Below are 19,284 nucleotides of genomic sequence, written 5' to 3'. Positions count from 1 at the left end.
AGTGCAGAGGCAAAGACGTTGTTGAATGACAGGTGAGGAATGAGTGGCCGTATGCTGGCCGTGCACCAAGGCATGTTTAGCCACAGGGTGATCCTCATTACCAACAAACACTGTCTGCCTGTGTCCATTCATGCGAATGGACAGTTTGTTGCTGGTCATTCCCACATAGAATGCGTCACAGTGTAGTCAGGTCAGTTGGTAGATCACGTGGGTGCTTTCACACATGGCTCTGCCTTTGATCGTGTACGCCTTCCGGGTTACAGGACTGCAGTAGGTGGTGGTGGGAGGGTGCATGGGACAGGTTTTACACTGGGGGCGGTTACAAGGGTAGGAGCCAGAGGGTAGGGAAGGTGGTTTGGGGATTTCATAGGGATGAACTAAGAGGTTATGAAGGTTAGGTGGACGGCGGAAAGACACTCTTGGTGGAGTAGGGAGGATTTCATGAAGGATGGATCTCATTTCAGGGCAGGATTTGAGGAAGTCGTATCCCTGCTGGAGAGTCACATCCAGAATCTGATCCAGTCCCGGAAAGTATCCTGTCACAAGTGGGGCACTTTTGTGGTTCTTCTGTGGGAGGTTCTGGGTTTGAGAGGATGAGGAAGTGGCTCTGGTTATTTGCTTCTGTACCAGGTCGGGAGGGTAGTTGCAGGATGCGAAAGATGTTGTCAGGTTGTTGGTGTAGTGCTTCAGGGATTCTGGACTGGAGCAGATTCGTTTGCCACGAAGACCTAGGCTGTAGGGAAGGGACCGTTTGATGTGGAATGGGTGGCAGCTGTCATAATGGAGGTACTGTTGCTTGTTGGTGGGTTTGATGTGGATGGACGTGTGAAGCTGGCCATTGGACAGGTGGAGGTCAACATCAAGGAAAGTGGCATGGGATTTGGAGTAGGACCAGGTGAATCTGATGGAACCAAAGGAGTTGAGGTTGGAGAGGAAATTCTGGAGTTCTTCTTCACTGTGAGTCCAGATCATGAAGATGTCATCAATAAATCTGTACCAAACTTTGGGTTGGCAGGCCTGGGTAACCAAGAAGGCTTCCTCTAAGCGACCCATGAATAGGTTGGCGTACGAAGCGGCCATCGTGGTACCCATGGCTGTTCCCTTTAACTGTTGGTAGGTCTGGCCTTCAAAAGTGAAGAAGTTGTGGGTCAGGATGAAGCTGGCTATGGTAATGAGGAAAGAGGTTTTAGGTAGGGTGGCAGGTGATCGGCATGAAAGGAAGTGCTCCATCGCAGCGAGGCCCTGGACGTGCGGGATATTTGTGTATAAGGAAGTGGCATCAATGGTTACAAGGATGGTTTCTGGGGGTAACAGATTGGGTAAGGATTCCATGCGTTCGAGAAAGTGGTTGGTGTCTTTGATGAAGGATGGGAGACTGCACGTAATGGGTTGAAGGTGTTGATCTACGTAGGCAGAGATACATTCTGTGGGGGCTTGGTAACCAGCTACAATGGGGCGGCCGGGATGATTGGGTTTGTGAATTTTAGGAAGAAGGTAGAAGGTAGGGGTGCGGGGTGTCGGTGGGGTCAGGAGGTTGATGGAGTAAGGTGAAAGGTTCTGAGGATTCCTTGAAGCTCCGCCTGGACATCAGGAATGGGATTACCCTGGCAAACTTTGTATGTGGTGTTGTCTGAAAGCTGATGCAGTCCCTCAGCCACATACTCCCGACGATCAAGTACCACGGTCGTGGAACCCTTGTCCGCCGGAAGAATGACGATGGACCGGTCAGCCTTCAGATCACGGATTGCCTGGGCTTCAGCAGTGGTGATGTTGGGAGTAGGATTAAGGTTTTTTAAGAAGGTTTGAGAGGCAAGGCTGGAAGTCAGAAATTCCTGGAAGGTTTGGAGAGGGTGATTTTGAGGAAGAGGAAGTGGGTCCCCCTGTGACGGAGGACGGAACTGTTTCCGCCGTCCACCTAACGTTCGTAACCTCTTAGTTCATCCCTATGAAATCCCCAAACCACCTTCCCTACCCTCTGGCTCCTACCCTTGTAACCGCCCCCAGTGTAAACCCTGTCCCGTGCACCCTCCCACCACCACCTACTCCAGTCCTGTAACCCGGAAGGTGTACACGATCAAAGGCAGAGCCATGTGTGAAAGCACCCACGTGATCTACCAACTGACCTGCCTACACTGTGACGCATTCTATATGGGAATGACCAACAACAAACTGTCCATTCGCATGAATGGACACAGGCAGACAGTGTTTGTTGGTAATGAGGATCACCCTGTGGCTAAACATGCCTTGGTGCACGGCCAGCACATCTTGGCACAGTGTTACACCGTCCGGGTTATCTGGATACTTCCCACTAACACCAACCTATCCGAACTCCGGAGATGGGAACTTGCTCTTCAATATATCCTCTCTTCCCGTTATCCACCAGGCCTCAATCTCCGTTAATTTAAAGTTGCCGCCACTCATACCTCACCTGTCATTCAACAACATCTTTGCCTCTGCACTTCTGCCTCGACTGACATCTCTGCCCAAACTCTTTGTCTTTAAATATGTCTGCTTGTGTCTGTATATGTGTGGATGGATATGTGTGTGTGTGTGTGTGTGTGCGAGTGTATACCCATCCTTTTTTCCCCCTAAGGTAAGTCTTTCCGCTCCCGGGATTGGAATGACTCCTTACCCTCTCCCTTAAAAACCACATCCTTTTGTCTTTCCCTCTCCTTCCCTCTTTCCTGATGAGGCAACAGTTTTGTTGCGAAAGCTTGAATTTTGTGTGTATGTTTGTGTTTGTTTGTGTGTCTGTTGACCTGCCAGCACTTTCATTTGGTAAGTCACATCATCTTTGTTCTTAGATATATTTTTCCTACGTGGAATGTTTCCCTCAATTATAACCAAAATATTATTACAACTACAGTAGAGTCCCACTAATCTGAACTAATTGGGAGCGGACCTTGTTCGGATTACTGATTTGTTTGGATTAGCTGGAATTATGGTGACAAGTTTCTAGAATGAAGTATACCAAGCAGATAAGTAGGTACACCACGGTAAGAGATAGGAACAAGTGTGGGAACAATGGCTCACTCTCACTCCCTGCCCTTTTTGTTGTGCATTGTTGAGACCTTTATAGTGTCTGAGGTCAGTACACTGCCAGTTGGCTTGCAAAGCATTGGTTATGTTAGTTATTGATTGCTGTCATGCATAACAATTGTATTGTATTCGTTCAGGTGTAGTGGTGTAGGTATTTTCGTCATGAGTAAACGGAAACATACAACATTAATTCACAAAGAAAAACTGAATGTTTTGACGTGGATGGACAATGGTGAAAATTTATCTAAACTGGCATTGGAACTGGGTTTTGGTAAAGCAACCATTTGTGATTGGAAGAAGAACTGAGTGAAGCTTGAACAGTCCTGTGCAACGTCTTTGGGAAAAACACTTGAAATTCAGCAGAATTTTGACACAGTCCCAGTATGATAAAGTGGATGAAACTTTTTTCCTTTGGTTTATGCAGGAAAGAGAAAGGGGAATTCCTCTGAGTGTAGCACTGGTTCAGGAGAAGACTGTTTACCTGAACAAGTTAATGAATGGTGATGAATCTTTTAGTGTGAGTACAGTTTGGTTGGACACATTCAAAAAAGTCATGGAATCCGCCAGCTAACAATTACTGGAGAGAAGCTTTCTTCTGACCGTGATGCAGCAAAGGAACACTTGGATGAGTTTGAAAAAATGATAAGAGAAGGAAAGAATTCTCACCAACAAATTTATAATGCTGATGAGACTGGCCTTAATTTTAGGACATTGCCAACAAAAAGCCTGGCATAAAAGGCAGAAGACCATGCTCCTGGTTTTAAAATGTGCAAAGATCGTGTGACTTTATTAGCGTGCAGCAACGCTACTGGTAATCACAAGCTGCCTTTAATGTTGAATGGCAAATCTGCTAGGCCCACAGCTACAACGTGAAGTCCCTGCCCGTATATTATCACAACCAGAAAAAAGCATGGATGGACAGTAAGCTGTTCAAAGATGTTTTCACAGCCAGTTTGTTTCCTCTGTTTGATGGTTTTCTAAGGAAAATCATTTGTCTCCCTGTGCAATCCTTTTGATTGATAACGCGCTATCTCACTCCAGCACTGAGGAATTCTGTGATGGAGAAACTGTTGCGAAGTTTTTGCCGTGGAATGTTACACGACTTCTACAGCCAATGGACCAGGGCATACTGCAAACATTAAAACTGATTTACAGAAAACAATTTTTAAGAATGCTGATCCAAGATGATAGCATTCCTTTAGTGGAAAAAATAAAAAAGACCAATGTGAAGGATGTTGTTTATTGGCAGGTTGAATATTTCAGAAAATACTCTGAGAAAATTGTGGAGGAAACTGTAGACATCTCTTGAATTTCAGGACAACCTAGCTGAAAATGAAGAGGAAAATCTACTACAAATGGTACAGACAATCCTTGGATGTGAAGAAGCTAGTGAAGGAGACGTAGATGAGTGGTTGGCAGCAGATGGGGCATGTGTGGAGAACCTTACTGATGCTGATTTAGTTGCTGCTGTGACTCAAGACCAGGAAGAAGTGGACTGCTGTGGCAGAAGTGATGATGAGCCTGAAAGCGACAAAGGAGAGCTGGTGCCACACAGCGACGCAGCAGAAGCCCTTGACAGTGCGCTACGTTATTTGGAGCAACAGGCCACTGCTACACCTGCTGACTTGATGTTTATGAGACGATGGTGCAACTATGCATCATATAACAGACTATCTTCATTACACCAAAAAACACTGAGTTTTTGTCATCTAAAAAGTAGGGATAAAATGTCCACTGTGCTTTAGTAAGTTTGACAGCTTTCCTTTCATTGTTATGCATTGTTTGAATCTAATGTTTTCTTGCCAGTTTTTCTCATACATACACTCCTGGAAATGGAAAAAAGAACACATTGACACCGGTGTGTCAGACCCACCATACTTGCTCCGGACACTGCAAGAGGGCTGTACAAGCAATGATCACACGCACGGCACAGCGGACACACCAAGAACCGCGGTGTTGGCCATCGAATGGCGCTAGCTGCGCAGCATTTGTGCACCGCCGCCGTCAGTGTCAGCCAGTTTGCCGTGGCATACGGAGCTCCATCGCAGTCTTTAACACTGGTAGCATGCCACGACAGCGTGGACGTGAACTGTATGTGCAGTTGACGGACTTTGAGCGAGGGCGTATAGTGGGCATGCGGGAGGCCGGGTGGACGAACCGCCGAATTGCTCAACACGTGGGGCGTGAGGTCTCCACAGTACATCGATGTTGTCGCCAGTGGTCGGCGGAAGGTGCACGTGCCCGCCGACCTGGGACCGGACCGCAGTGACGCACGGATGCACGCCAAGACCGTAGGATCCTACGCAGTGCCATAGGGGACCGCACCGCCACTTCCCAGCAAATTAGGGACACTGTTGCTCCTGGGGTATCGGCGAGGACCATTCGCAACCATCTCCATGAAGCTGGGCTACGGTCCCGCACACCGTTAGGCCGTCTTCCGCTCACGCCCCAACATCGTGCAGCCCGCCTCCAGTGGTGTCGCGACAGGAGTGAATGGAGGGACGAATGGAGACGTGTCGTCTTCAGCGATGAGAGTCGCTTCTGCCTTGGTGCCAATGATGGTCGTATGCGTGTTTGGTGCCGTGCAGGTGAGTGCCACAATCAGGACTGCATACGACCGAGGCACACAGGGCCAACACCCGGCATCATGGTGTGGGGAGCGATCTCCTACACTGGCCGTACACCACTGGTGATCGTCGAGGGGACACTGAATAGTGCACGGTACATCCAAACCGTCATCGAACCCATCGTTCTACCATTCCTAGACCGGCAAGGGAACTTGCTGTTCCAACAGGACAATGCACGTCCGCATGTATCCCGTGCCACCCAACGTGCTCTAGAAGGTGTAAGTCAACTACCCTGGCCAGCAAGATCTCCGGATCTGTCCCCCATTGAGCATGTTTGGGACTGGATGAAGCGTCGTCTCATGCGGTCTGCACGTCCAGCACGAACGCTGGTCCAACTGAGGCGCCAGGTGGAAATGGCATGGCAAGCCGTTCCACAGGACTACATCCAGCATCTCTACGATCGTCTCCATGGGAGAATAGCAGCCTGCATTGCTGCGAAAGGTGGATATACACTGTACTAGTGCCGACATTCTGCATGCTCTGTTGCCTGTGTCTATGTGCCTGTGGTTCTGTCAGTGTGATCATGTGATGTATCTGACCCCAGGAATGTGTCAATAAAGTTTCCCCTTCCTGGGACAATGAATTCACAGTGTTCTTATTTCAATTTCCAGGAGTGTGAAGCGGGAACGTGTTGTATCTCCGCTTACAGTCGATCATGTGCAGTGAACCGGCATTTATCACCGCGCCCACGCACTGTGCTCATGGGAGAGGCTTTGTGGGAATAAATGACTAAAGCGGTTTCTGGACAGGACACATTTATTTTTCCTGCCGTTACAATAAATGACAAATAATATACTTCGCTAATGTCCGTCTACATAGGCGCGTTGCACTGGCGGCACGGCTCGGTCACCGATCCCGGAGGGTGTACACTCCAGTGACGAGCCGTGGCGCGACCGCGTGGACCGAGCGAGACAAAAGACCGGGTCACAGAATGTTCTGCTCTTGGCGCGACCGGAGGCGCCGTAACGTCCGCGAAGAAACGAAAGACAATTTAACGGCGACTGCGTTTACGACCGCGCGTATGCATTTACGGCGGAGTCACGTTGACTCGACGCACGTGGTCCGCGGCGGAAGAACTGGGGAGACGTGTGTCGCGTCGCGTCGACTAGCTCGCACTGGTGGCAGCTTTGTTCCCGTGCGGTCCGGTGTGCGACGCACCGTTGCCGAAATTCCGCATAACGGTACAGCTGCCCCTACTTGTGTCGGCAGTGCCGTAGTTCAGCCCTTCGTGCGTTGGACGGTGCTGCCGCCACACAGATCCCCCCTTGGAGAGCGGAGCTCCGTAGCTGCGAAAACGCGGCGATCGTTCGGTGGCGCGCGTGATGGCAGTGCGGCAGCTTTGGTGGGGGTCGGTCGGCGTCGGAAGGGCGGCGGCCCGTGACGTCAGCGCGCCGGACCGGCGAGCGTGCGGTGGGCGTGTCCTCGCGCTGGCGGCTAGTGACAGCGGCAGCAGGCACTGGCTGCGACTGTCCGTAGCGATGCGCGTGAAGGCGCGCGTTGCAGGTCATTGGTGGTGACGTCTCGAAGGCGCTTGCGCGAGTGCGTTACCGTCGGAACTCGAATGCGGGTCCGGGAGCTACTACGGACAAGCCGGGCGGTGTGGTGCGCGATGTCCGGAGCTCGACGGAGAAGCGAATGAGGTAAGCAGGCGCGGGTGCCGATCCGGCCTCAACGCCCGACGCGGCGGAGGCAAAAGACGCGAACGCGGGTCCAGGAGCTGTGACGAACGCTCGACTGGAGTTACCGGCCGAAGGCACTTCCAGCTGGAGGTCGGGTCTCTACAGCGGACGGCGGTTCGTGGGCGCCGAATTCTGACGGCGTTCGGCGGCTCGGGCGCGTGACTGCCGGTTTCGGTGTCGTGGCGCGCTGGCGACGCAGCACGGCCGTTTGAATCGGACGCGGCGGCCGGCGCGCGTGACGTAGTCCGCTGGCGGCTGTGGTGGGGGCGACCGGTGCGCCTGTGGTGGGCGCGGTCCGGGCGGCCGTACCAGCTGCCTGGGCGTGGTGGAGGGAGGCGCACGTGGCGGCGCGATGGCAGCAGGCTGCGGCTGTGCGTCACCGGCGGCTCCGGGTGCGGGTTCCGTCTGACCGCTGGCAGAGGGAGTGTCGTCCGTGAACAGATCTTCTGCCGGGTCGAAGAAATGCGTGGCTGATGGAGCGGGCAAGACGTAGGCTGGTTTGACGCGGTCGACTGACACTGTCGACGGCTTTCCGTTGCACTCGAGGACCAGCGTTTTGTCTCCTCGGGCGATCACGCGGTGCGGCCCACTGTAGGGCGGTCGGAGAGGTGGCCGTACTGCGTCGGTACGCAACATGACGTGCGTGCAGCGCTGCAGGTCGGCGTGGACGAATATCTTCCCGGTGCCGTGCCGCGTCGGTGCGTGCGCTCGGAGGCCGGCCATGTGACTGCGCAGACGTTCCGCCAGAGTGGGTGCCACGGCGTCGCGTGGGAGACTTGCATCTTCGACAAAATCGCCCGGGATTGTCAGGGATTGCCCGTAAACGAGGTCGGCAGGTGACGCGCCGATCTCCTCCTTCGGCGTGACTCGCAGGCCGAGCAGCACCAGTGGAAGCGCCTCTGGCCATGAGGTGTCGTGGCAGATTAGAGCGGCTTTGAGGGTCCTGTGGAACCGTTCGACCATGCCATTCGACGCCGGATGGTAGCTGGTTGTCCTGTGTAACCGGGTGCCACACAATCTGGCGACGTGCGTCAACAACGCGCAGTCAAACTGGCGGCCGCGATCAGTTGTCACGTGACTGGGACATCCGAAGCGTGCCACCCAGGTGTCGACGAATGCGGTGGCGACGGTCTCGGCTGTGACGTCCGCGACGGGCGTTGCTTCCGGCCAGCGAGTGAAGCGGTCCACCATAGTTAGGAGGTACCGCTTGCCTTGTGAGAGAGGAAGCGGGCCGACGAGGTCCACGTGGACGTGCGCAAATCGGCGTGTCGCGTCCGGGAAGGTGCCCACGGGTGCGTGGGTGTGCCTCCCGACTTTGGCGCGCTGACATGCGGTGCAAGTCCGCGCCCATTCGCGGCAGTCCTTCCGAAGCCCGGGCCAGACGAAACGCGCAGCCACGAGCGTCGCAGTGGTGTTGATGCCGGGGTGTGACAGTCCGTGGACACGGTCGAAGGCACTGCGCCGGAATTTCCCCGGGAGGAACGGTCGGTGCGTGCCGGTTGAGGTGTCACACCAAATCTTCCGTGCGGAGCCGGGGACAGGCACCAGCTCCAGTTGCAGGCCGCTGGAAGTGTCGTGACGGAAGCGGTGCAGTTCTTCGTCACTCTCCTGTACTTGGGCCACGTCCTCAAAGTTCACAGGGGGTGAAATAACGGCACACGCTCGGGACAAACAATCGGCGACGATATTGTCTATCCCCGAAATGTGTCGAATGTCAGTCGTGAATTGCGACACGTACTCTAACTGCTGGAGTTGGCGCGGTGAACACTTAGTGTGGTTGTTCTCGAACGCGTGGGTAATGGGTTTGTGATCGGTGAAAATGATGAACTGTCGGGCTTCTATGGACGGTCGGAAGTATTTCACCGCCGCGTACACCGCAAGCAACTCTCGGTCATAAGCGCTCCAAGCACGTTGCGAATCGGAAAGCTTTTTAGAGAAAAAACCGAGAGGCTGCCAACTCCCGCCGACGCGCTGTTGTAACGCCGCGCCGATGGCGGCCTGGCTGGCGTCCACGACTACAGCTAAGTCCGCGTCATGTACCGGGTGCGCGAGCAGCGTCGCTTCCACGAGATTCCTTTTTGAGTCCGTGAAGCTGTGCTCCATTGCGTCTGTCCAATTCACGAGGGTCTTTCCTTTTGAAGTAGGACCTTGTAACGCCTTAGTCAGCGGCTCTTGCACTGCTGCGGCGTTGGGCAGGTGTCGACGATAAAAGTTCAACATGCCGAGGTAGCGTCGTAATTCTTTGTGCGTCTGCGGACGCGGCATGTTCTGTATTGCCTTAACTTTCTCCGGTAGCGGTGTCGATCCGGTGGGCGTAATTAAATGGCCGAGGAACTCAATTTCCGTCACGCCGAACTCGCATTTAGCGGGGTTAATGACGATGTCGGCTTCACTCAGGCGCTGAAAGATGGTCGTTAAGTGGCGGCGGTGGAGTTCGGGCGACTTGGAATACACCAAGATGTCGTCGAGGTACGCGAAGCAAAATGGCAAGCCTCGCAAGACGCCGTCCAGGAACCGCTGCCAAGTCTGGGCAGCATTCCGAAGACCGAAAGTCATAAACAGGCTTTCGAAAAGCCCAAAGGGCGTCACGATGGCTGTTTTTTCGATGTCTTCGGGCGCCACCGGAATTTGGGTGTACGCCTTTGCGCAGTCAATCTTGCTGAACACCGCGCAGCCCGCCAAGGCGTAGCTGAAGTCTTGAAGGTGTGGGACTGGGTATCGGTCCGGCACCGTTCGCGAATTAAGGGCGCGATAGTCCCCACACGGGCGCCACGAATTGTCTTTCTTGGGCACTAAATGCAACGCCGATGACCATGGGCTGCTCGATGGTCGCACGATGCCTTGCCGCAGCATGGCCTCGAACTCTGCCTTTGCTGCTGCGAGTCTGTCCGGCGCGAGTCGACGTGGGCGACACGATGTGGGGGGTCCGGGTGTGGTTATTATGTGGTGCACCGTCGAATGTTTGATGTCTCTCGGTGCACCGGCTGGGCGGGTGAGGTCGGGGAATTGTTCCAGAATGTCAGCGTACGGTCCGGGGCACTTCACGGGTTTAACGCTGTAGTATGCAGCCTGCCGGCGCTGTCCCGCTATCTTTAACTTAGTCGTGGCGTCGATGAGCTGGCCGTTTGCGATGTCGGCTAGTAGCCCGTAGTGGCCGAGAAAGTCTGCGCCCAGGATCGGCTCATTGACGTCGGCCACGGTAAAAGTCCACGAGAACGTGCGCCGTAGGCCCAGATCTATATTGCGGCTGTGTGTGCCGTAAGTTTTAATCGTGGAGTTGTTCGCCGCTGTAAGGCAGAGTGCCTCGGCCCGCCTGCGGTCTCGTAACATAGAACGGGGGAAGATCGAGAGGTCCGAACCCGTGTCGACGAGGTACCTCACGCCTGCCCCCCGTTCCGCAACAAACAGACGCTTCGATATCATATTGCAGCCGGGTGCGCCTAGGTCCGGTCGCAGCTGGCGTTTGGGTGCGAGCAAGGAGCGCGGCACCTGGTTGCTTCGTTGCCGAAGCGGGCGTGGTACCAGCAGTAGCCGCTTTGTGCATGGTGTGACGTCGGCGGGGTACCGTTGGAGCGGCTGTTGCTGCGTTGCCGGCTGCGCGAGCCACGCCGCCTGTCGCCCGGTCTGCTGCCGCTGCGGCGCGTGCTGCCCTCTTGCTGCGAGCGCGCCAACCGGTCGACTTGCGTCGAGAGAGCTGCCACCTGTGCGGTCAAGTTTTGCACTAGCTGGTGCAGGTCGGCATCCGATGCGGGTGCGGGAGGCGCTGGCCGCCACGGAGGTGGGGGGACGGAGTCGTAAGCTGCCGCAGCCGCGGTGCTAGGCGCCGTTGTCAGCGCGTCGTGCACCCTGTCGGCCAAGTTAGCGACGGCGTCCAGCTGCATCTCCGTCTGTGCGGCTATCACTGCCTGCACCTGAGCTGGGAGGCTGCGCACCCAGATAGTGCGCAACAGCGAATCTGGCACCATATCGGACTGCGCGAGGCTCCGCAAGTGGCGCAGAAATTGCGAGGGCCTCCGATCGCCGCATTCCTCTTGCCGCAGCAGTTGGTGCACACGCTGTTCCTCTGACGACGAAATCCACCGGATCAGCTCTTCCTTGAGCCGTTTGTAGCTCGACTGCGTCGGTGGGGCGGTGATTATATCCCGCACTTCGGCCGCATAGTTCTGGTCCAGCTGGCTCACTACGTGCCCAAATTTCGCCAGGTCGCAGGTCACGTGGTTGCTCATAAATACCGCCTCAACCTGGCTGAACCACATCACGGGGTCGCGCGGCCAAAAGGGAGGCAGCCTGATCAATGCCCGTCCAGCGCTTGTCGGCGTTCCGGCGGTCGTAGGAGGCGTCGGTGTGGCGGGGATTTGCGCGCTAACATTGTCCTGAGCTGTCTGCGGCTGCGCGGCGTCCGCGCGTGTAGTCCGTGCCTGTAGCTCATTCTCCAGCCTCGTGTTGCGTGCGAGCAGTTCTTCGACGGTCTTTCGCAACTCCTCTAGTGTCGCCATCTTAGTTCAGAGTCGAATCCTCGTACAAGAGGAAAGCACACAGTGAAAATAACACAAGGGAAACACACGAAAAGAAAAAAATAACACTAAGCAGTCCGCGATCAAAATATACGCACACAAAAACAATACAAAAAAAGTTAGTTAAAAAAAAAAAAAATTACTACGGAGCACTGTTCGGCGCGGGCGTATGCGCGCAAGCCTACTCGCGGTTCCACGTCTCTCGTACCGACGAACGTTTGTCACCACGTGTTTTTTTAGCCTCAGATCACGTCGGGGTCACCAGTGAAGCGGGAACGTGTTGTATCTCCGCTTACAGTCGATCATGTGCAGTGAACCGGCATTTATCACCGCGCCCACGCACTGTGCTCATGGGAGAGGCTTTGTGGCAATAAATGACTAAAGCGGTTTCTGGACAGGACACATTTATTTTTCCTGCCGTTACAATAAATGACAAATAATATACTTCGCTAATGTCCGTCTACATAGGCGCGTTGCACTGGCGGCACGGCTCGGTCACCGATCCCGGAGGGTGTACACTCCAGTGACGAGCCGTGGCGCGACCGCGTGGACCGAGCGAGACAAAAGACCGCGTCACAGAATGTTCTGCTCTTGGCGCGACCGGAGGCGCCGTAACGTCCGCGAAGAAACGAAAGACAATTTAACGGCGACTGCGTTTACGACCGCGCGTATGCATTTACGGCGGAGTCACGTTGACTCGACGCACGTGGTCCGCGGCGGAAGAACTGGGGAGACGTGTGTCGCGTCGCGTCGACTAGCTCGCACTGGTGGCAGCTTTGTTCCCGTGCGGTCCGGTGTGCGACGCACCGTTGCCGAAATTCCGCATAACGGTACAGCTGCCCCTACTTGTGTCGGCAGTGCCGTAGTTCAGCCCTTCGTGCGTTGGACGGTGCTGCCGCCACAAGTGTATTAACTGTACTGTGTAAATTAAAATAGTGTGTATGTACAGTAGTTTACTGCACAGTTTTCCACACTTAAACTAACGTTATCATGCTCAGATTAACCGAATGTTCGGATTATCGGTGTTCGGATTAGCGGGACTCTGCTGCACATTTCATGTATACTTATGATTCAGAGGGTGATTTTGAAGATTGTAAATACAGTAAAGTGTTTAGTTTCTTCTGGAAACCATTTTAATTAAAAGTAACAAATAATTGTAATGATATATTTTGTCTGATACAATCAGTAGTTTCAGAAATACTCATGTATACCATCAGAAAGCTATGACACCAGACTTGACTGCAACATGTTTTAATTTTTTGGAGCCTGATAAGTCTGGATACCTGTTTTGCCTTTTGTGCCACTATACCAGCTTAATTCCCAAGTCACTCACTAAATATTGGTTGCCCCAAATTTTCTGGACCAAATGATAGCATTCATCAGTCAGTTAAGATGCTAATTAAGATTTTGCATATTTTATCATAATTTCAAATGTGACAACTGTAGCCATAAATATGTAATTCCCAGCATAACCACACAAAGTAGTTCTGAAGCCTTTTGTAATTTACTAAGTAACAAGTTATTAAGCAAACCAAATTGTTGCCTGAATATACAGCTCACCTACACTGCTAAACCTCAACCGTACAGTTTAATAAACTGTTATGTATCTTGAGGCATTGCATGTTATGGCAGATAACAGCACCATTCTTGTGTGATACTTCAACAATGTGTCTGATTATCTTCATCAGGTGCTGCCTGAGACTGCTTGTTGAGTGGAACACGTCCTGTACTTATACCTAAGTTCTTCCCCCTCTAAGGTAGGTTCCAGGCATTCTGTCTGCAGTTTGCTTTTGCTAACAGCACCCTTAGGCATTCCCTCTTTGGTCCGGTGCACCAGGCTGAGCACTCATGTTTTGTCTTCAATCCCATGCACCCGTCTGCATGCTGGTGTTCTATTTTCAGTCTTGTGCTGTACTAGGTGACCTCTTTGTGGCCTGCTCCCACTAGAAGCTCCCTGCAATGTCCCACCTTCAGTCTGGTGCACCTGGTGCTCTGTCTGGGATTTGTTCCCCTTATGCACATTCTCAGTTCCTGTATTTGTGGAGTTCTTGTGTTGCCCCCCTTGCGTTTTCAGCAACTCCAGTGCAGGATCACAGGCTCTACTGTGTTGGTACCCAGTGTCGTGGTTCACAAGGTTTTCTGACACCTTTCTCTCTCTAGTCTCCCTTATAAAATGGTCCTATTATCTGGGCTTTTGTACAAGACCCTTGTTTCACCATAGTTAATGGAATTATTGAGTTCCACACAGTGCTCTGCAATGGCTGATTTAGTTCCCTGTTCTAGTCAGGTGTGCCTCTGATGTTCCTTTTATCTGATGTCCACTGCCCTAGTTGTTTGGTCAATGTATGAAATGCCACAGTCGCAAAGTACATTATAAATTCCTAGTTTTCATAGTCCTTGGTCATCTTTCACGTTTCCCTGTAGCATTCTTATTTTGGTAAGTGGGCAGAACAGTCATTTGATATTGTTCTTCTTCAGAATCCTGCTGATTTTGGCTGAAACAAATACCACACAGGGCAGGTATGCCACAGTCTTTGCCTTATCTTGCTCTCCTCCTACAACATGTGGCAGAGTGGCTTGTTGAAGGGCCTTCTCAATCTGTTTGACTGTGTATCCACTCTTGCAAAACACTGATTGTAGGTGCTGTATTTCTATTGCTAAGCTATCTGGTTCTGGTAAGGAGTGTGCTCAGACTGACTTCCTCAAGTGAATGGTATGTATCCTTAGTGATTGTAAAGAAGCCATCTGATCAGTTTCAGCTCTGTGGCGAGTTCAAGGTCACTATAAATGCACAGGCAGTCACAGATGCTTACCCCCTGCCTCACCCTAAGGAACTAACCACAAAGTTGGCTGGGAGACAATTCTTTTTGAAAATCAACTTGGCCAAATCCTGCCTCAAGATTCTCTTGAATGAGACATCAAAACATTTGCTTATGGTTAATATGCCTTTTGGCCTCTATCAGCATCAATGGATAATGACTGGGGTCACTAGTACACTTGTCATCTTTCAATGTTTCTTTGGCCAGGTTACAATTTTTGTCCATCTTTGCAGCTATCTTGATGATATCATCATGGCAGGTGCCACCATGGAGGATCACCTATGAAACCTCCATTCTTTGTTCTACAGGCCACATGCCTCAAATTTAATCTTGCTAACTAAGTCTCACTTTTTCCAGCCTTCCATTGTTTATTTGTATCACGAAACTCCCTAGAAGGTCATGCACCCAATGGAACAACATGTCATCACCATTACAGCTTTGCTGCATCCATCTATTCTATGAGAACATCAGGAATTCCTGAGCAAGGTGGCGTACTATTGCAAGTTTATATCCAGAGTGGCTACTATCGCCCACACCGTGCATCTGTTGCTTTACAAAAGTGCAGCCTGTCAGTGTGCTCTTGTGCAGCTTAAGGACAGTCTACACTCTGCACCGTGTCTTGCAGCACTTCAACCTGGCAAGCATTTGGTCCTGGCTACATATGTGTCCCTTGGCGGGGTGGTTGCAGTTCTGGCCCGTCGCCATTCAGTTGGTTCCAAACAGCCTATTGCCTTTGCATCAAAAAATTCTCTACTCAGCTCAGCAACATTATTCTCTGGTGGAAAACCAAACTTTTGCTATTGCCTATGCATTAAAAACTCAATTTGTTCTTGTATGGAGCAAAATTTCTTTTCATTACTGACCAAACCAGTTGGTTGCCCTTTTTAGCCCGTCAGTGGCCTTATCAGACAAACCTGCTCTTAATAATCAGCTCTTTTTTGTCCTGGTACAATTATGAGATCCATTGTCATTCCACCTCACAACATCCTGGCTTCCCATGGGTACTGACTCTCACTCAACCAGGAGGAACTGCTTTGTTTTCAACTGGATACAGAGATGAGGCATATTGTGGATGGCTTTCCCATCACCAGTTCCTGTATTGCCTCTGCTGTGGCACCAGGTCCTGTGCTCTGACAGGTCATACACATGGTGCTACATGGGTGGCCTGACCATCTGCCAGGCTGAGCCTCAAACCCAATTCAGAATTTTTTTTTTTTTGCTTTGTACCACTGCCTCTCCCTCACTGATGGCATTATTCCCCTGTCAAGGGAATGGCTTACTCCCCACATCATGGTTCCAGCAGCTTTGTGGTGGGAGGTCCTCTGCTTCTTACATCAGGGTCACTGGGGGATCTCTCACTTAAAACTATTTGCACACTGCCAACATGTCATGGCCTACCACAAGTGTTCAGGTCAGGACAGCTCCTTGTATTGTATTTTTGCCATGGCTGGCCCCTAAATGACTTTGGGAAAGAGTCCACATTGATTTTGCTGGCTTCTGGTTATTGGCAATTTATGCTTTTTGTTGTTTTCTTCATGTCATTTGTTGTCCATTCTATGACACAGACATGGTAGTCAGTGCCCTGTTGAAGATATTCTCCATAGCAGGCTTGCCTGTCAGACTACGTTCTTCAGTTTGCAGTGCAATCTTTTAAGGACATTTTACACACAATGGCATTCACCACATCACGCCACCTCCCTTCCATCCGCAGTAAAATGGCGAACCAGAGCACCTCATCTGAATGTTTGTGATGTAGATGCACAAGTATAAAGAAGACTTCCCAACTAAGTAGGCTTTCACATTCTTTGAAGATCTTATAGAACATTGCCAATGCGGACCAAGAGGCCCACCAAGCTCCTGCAAGGCCATGAACAGTGCAGGCAGCCTAACCTCTTGCCACCAGGCAGGTGCCCACTAGAAGCACCAATTCTGTCAATGTTGACACCTGCCACACCAATCTGGATCACATTCGTACAGTGCCCTCACTGTATTCTGGCCGCCATCCACTACCAGAGCAGTCATCACGAGTTCGTGGTTTGCACCAAAGTTCGACTTGTGGCACACCACCAGAAACAATTGCAACCCAGAATGGAGACAGGGACCCCTCCTTGCACCATAGGCACGGCACCTAATTCTTCACAGGCGCTAGTTGCTCTGGGGTCGAGCGGGCCCGGTCGTGCCCGCCTACCCCGGTAGTTGGGGCTTCGTCAGCACCGATGGTGGGCTCACTTCCTGTGGCCCCTTCAACCACGTCCCACTGCACAACGCAGGCACCACTGTCAGTGGGGACAGAAGCTGGGTCTCCACCACCAGAGCCTCTCCAGTCTGCCTGTGTCGGTGACCCTTGTCGTTGACTCTGCCCGTGCCGCCAGTCCTGTGCACCAGTTGCCTCTCAGACTGCAGAAGATGCCACAGACATCTCTTCAGTCGCAGCACTGTGGATGGCGTAGCCTGCTCCTTCCCCCTACAAGGAGGAGGAGTGTGGTAACCTACCGTTTACTACACCCACTGCCCACATCAGACATAACTCAGGCCACTATTGAAAGCGTAATGCTCACCAACATTCAGATGGTGTACCCACAGTGAGCAGAGGCAGCTGCCGGTAGTAGCCTCATCAACAACCACGGTCACCAGGTCTGCGATGTGTGCTTAGCACTACACCAGTGACACCTGAAGTGGGTTGTGTCTTTATAAGAATATGCATGGGCCTCTGGTCCCTTAGTTGTCAAATGTGTTTGAGCCTTGTAAACTACTTTCATTGTGAACCTGTGGACTGTTCAATCAACAAGAATCACATTATTTTCACAGTATTCTTGTTAATGTCACCCTGTTACCCAGTAAACTGTAACTTCTTTACAGCAGTGTTTTGCTGTCTGTTCCTAGTTAGAACAATCTGTGTGAACTTTTTTTGGTTGTTACTAAGATAAACTGTGTTTATTGATCTACAGTTGGTGGATGTGTTTTGAGAAAGAGGGCACACAAAATGCTTATGTTGACTTTAATAAATATCTGTGTTAAAGTGTCTGCTTCTATAAACTGTGATTTATGAGATGTAGAGAATCGTGATAAGTGTTGGCACTGAAAAGTCACTGACTGGATGGTCTAGCTTTGTTACCCTAGTGTATGAACAGAAGTGTTAGTGCACTGCTCATCATTCAGAAGATGACCAGCTGAAACTAAAACACTGTGATGTTGCATCCTTTACTGTGTAACATTGGTCAATATCCAAAAAAAGTTCAATTTTGAGACAATGAACTTATGCGCTGAGAGTCAGACCAAGTTAGTACCTTTCCAACTTGAATGTAACAGCTCATTAACTATGTACCATTTCTATGAAAGTATTTGGTTTACCTAACTGTTACCATTGATGCAGTCTTCGGTGCAAAGACTGGTTTGATGCAGCTGTCTATGCTAGTCTATCCTGAGCAGACCTCTTCATCTCTGCATAACTTCTGTAACCTATGTCTATTTGAATCTGCTCATTGTGTTGTATTCATCTCTTGGTGTCCCGCTACAACTTTTACCCTCCCCCCCCCTCCCCCCACTTCCTTCCACTATCAAAATGATGACTGCTTGATGACACAGGATGTGTTCTGTCAACCAATCCCTTATTTCAGTCAGGCTGCTCTACAATTTTTTTTCCCTCAATTCGATTCAAATACCCCTCATTTGTTAATCGATCTACCTATATTATCTTCAGCGTTGCTCTGTAAAGAAGCTTTGATAAATACCTTCAGAAAAGACTTCCAACACTTAAATTACATGGTAACAAATTCCTCTTTTCGAGCAATGTTTATCTCGCTCTAGCCACTCTGTATTTTATATAGTCCCTACTTTGGCCATCATATGTAAGCAAAAGTCATCTGCTACTTTTAGTCGCTTGTTTCCTAATTTAATTCCCTCGGCATTGCCTGGTTTATACTGAAGTGATAAAAATCATTGGACACCTCTTAATATCGTGTAAGACCTCATTTTGCCCAATGTACTGCAGCAGCTGTATATGGCACGAACTCCACAAGTCGCTGGATGTCCTCTGTGGAAATACTGACCCGTGCTGCCTCTACAGCTATCCACAGTTGCAGAAGTGTTACTGGGACAGGATTTTGTGCACGAACTGACAAGTCAATTATGTCCCATAAATGTTCGATGGGATTCGTGTCAGGCGACCTGGGTGGCCAAATCATTCGCTCGAACTACCCAGAATGTTCTTCAGACCAATCATGAATAATTGAGGCCCAGTGACAAGTTGCACTGTCATCCATAAAATTTCCATTTAGTTTGGGAACATGAAGTCCATGAATGGCTGCAAATGGTCTCCTAGTAGCTGAACATAACCATTTTGGTCAATTGTTAGTTTAGAGGGCCAAGTCCATTCCATATAAACAAAACCCACACCATTATGGAACCACCACCAGTGTCTTTTTGACAACTGGGATCTGTGACTTTGTGGGGTCTGCATCACACTCAAACCTTACCATCAGCTCTTACCAACTGAAATCGGGACTCATCTTACCAGACCACAGTTTTCCAATAATTTAGAGTCAAAATGATATGGTCACGAACCCAGGAGAGATGCTGCTGCCGATATCATACGGTTTGCTAGGGC

At 51.0% G+C, this 19,284-nt stretch overlaps 1 protein-coding gene across 2 annotated transcripts in view; it reads right to left on the bottom strand.

Annotated features, from left to right (window-relative positions):
• The window catches only part of LOC124712495 (UDP-glucosyltransferase 2-like), a 101,709-nt gene that overhangs the window by 45,025 nt on the left and 37,400 nt on the right, over window positions 1-19,284 (bottom strand). The gene's annotated exons all lie outside the window — the stretch shown is intronic.

Source organism: Schistocerca piceifrons, chromosome 8 (genome assembly GCF_021461385.2).
Source record: "Schistocerca piceifrons isolate TAMUIC-IGC-003096 chromosome 8, iqSchPice1.1, whole genome shotgun sequence".
NCBI lineage: Eukaryota > Metazoa > Arthropoda > Insecta > Orthoptera > Acrididae > Schistocerca > Schistocerca piceifrons.
This window is presented reverse-complemented; position numbering and strand designations above follow the sequence as displayed.